The 2046-nt window shown below is 52.4% G+C and overlaps 1 protein-coding gene across 1 annotated transcript in view; it reads left to right on the forward strand.

Annotated features, from left to right (window-relative positions):
- Positions 1-2046, forward strand: part of LOC105517681 (multidrug resistance-associated protein 1-like) — a 50524-nt gene that overhangs the window by 38398 nt on the left and 10080 nt on the right. The window lies entirely within an intron of this gene.

Raw genomic sequence — 2046 nt, forward strand, 5'->3', positions numbered from 1 at the left:
CCGCCTCAGCCTCCCAAAGCCCTGGGATTACAGGCATGAGCCATCGCACCTGGCTGCTCTGAGGGGTTTTTGGTTGTCTCTCCATCCCCAGGACTAAGAAAAGAGCCTGACACATAGTTAGACACTCAATAAATGTGTTAAATAATTGAGTGGATGAATCGCACCCTGGCTATTCAAGGCATGTCCTGCATAAGCAATGGGTAGGCCGGAGGGCTTTGGATGTTGACACAGCAGCATAAATACCTCAGACTAGGAGAAAACAGGAGTGGACCCCTCTCAGGTCTGCTTTAGAAACCAGCTTTCTCAGTCCTGGCTATGAGAGGGGCCCCTCTGGCAATGGGAAGTCAGCTCTGCTTCTTGAGTTGGCCATACAATTGTCAGTCTGTCCATCTGTCTGCCGGATGTGTACAGAGTGCCTGCTGTGTGCCACAAGGCCACCTGGTATGTGAGCCTCTGTGTGGAATGGTGCCCCCCACCTTGACTTGTGCAGTGTGCATCCTGTGTAACTGCATTTGGCCACCTGCTGTGCCAGGTGCTGGTAATACAGCGATGGATAAGACCCACTTCATGCCCTTGAGAGCTCACAGTCTGATGGGAGAGACAAACACCAAACAGTTAAGGGTATCACAGTGCTAAATGCAGTGATGGAGGAGTGCTTGAGGGCCTGGGAAATCCCAGAGAAGAAGCCCCCATCGCAGCCTGGGAGGGTCCAGGGTGATATATGGGCTAAGTCACCTGCTCTTCTCCTCCTCTTGGGTACATGTGCATCTGGCTGTGTATGAGGCCAGCCCCTCTCATAAGCAATGTCTGTCCTCAAAGGGGTTGGAGCTGATGCCCATGCCACCTGCCAGTGTCATTGCCTGGCCTGCCTACTCTTAATACTTTCTTTCCCTCTCCTGCTGTAGAAACAGGCGTGAAGACTGAAGGTTGGTCTGCATTATTTGTGTAGCTCTATTTATGGTTAAACACAGTTATGACTGGCCAGGCATGGTGGCTCATGCCTGTATTCCTAGGACTTTGGGAGGCCAAGGCGGATGTATCAGTGAGGTCAAGAGTTTGAGACCAGCCTGGCCAACATGGCAAAGTCCCGTGTCTACTAAAAATACGAAAATTAGCCAGATGTGGTGGCAGGTGCCTGTATCCCAGCTGCTTGGGAGGCTGAGGCTACAGAACTGCTTGAACCTGGGCAGCAGAGGTTGCAGTGAGCCGAGATCACGCCACTTCACTCCAGCCTGGGCTAAAGAGTGAAACTCCGTCTCAAACAAACAAAAACCCAACACAGTTATGACTTTGGAGAAAGGGGTTGGTCTTCGGCAGTGTGCTTGTCCCAGATCCACCCAGCACGTGTGGGATGGGGAAACTGAGGCACAAATGGAACAGACCCTTCAGCCATTCTTGCCCCTCCCCCTTTAGAAAAGACAGCCCCTTCACTTCTTTATTTAGTTAGGGGCTTAGGGTGGGAGTTTTGCTTTGCTTCTTAACAATATCTTGGGTCTTCTGAATTCTCAGGCAGCAAAGTGGTGGACGAGGAGGAAGCAGGTCACTACTTCCTGGGTTAGAGTTGGCTCTGCTCATCGAACGAGGCCAGAGATGGGCCGAGACCATTGCTGCATGTCTGCGGAGGTGCCTCGGATGTCTGGGTTTTCACCCCCCTGGTTGTTCATTGGTTCATTGAGCACACATTTACTGGGTACTTGGTACTTACTGTGTGTCTGGCTTTGAGGCTGGCACTGGGGGATATGGCCTGAGTCCCCAGATCCCTTTATTGTCACTGGTGACCTTGGCTAAGCTTTACTGTTTCATGTGTCACGTTACCATGGCCAGCACGCCTCGAGGGGACCGTGCTTATGAAGTGCCTGGCACACAGTGGGTAGACAATAAATGGCAACAGTTTGATTGTGAGCTGCCACCCATGCATCCTGGGGCACAGTCAAGACACATGGGCCCAGACGATGCAGCGTGATCAGCGCCTGTTGGGGAACTGCAGCAGGTGGTGGTGGAGGGCCCTGAGGAGGGGTGTCACCTAGTGGAATTCCAGTGGCCAGA

Source organism: Colobus angolensis, unplaced genomic scaffold (genome assembly GCF_000951035.1).
Source record: "Colobus angolensis palliatus isolate OR3802 unplaced genomic scaffold, Cang.pa_1.0 Scaffold305, whole genome shotgun sequence".
In the NCBI taxonomy this organism is placed as follows: Eukaryota; Metazoa; Chordata; class Mammalia; order Primates; family Cercopithecidae; genus Colobus; species Colobus angolensis.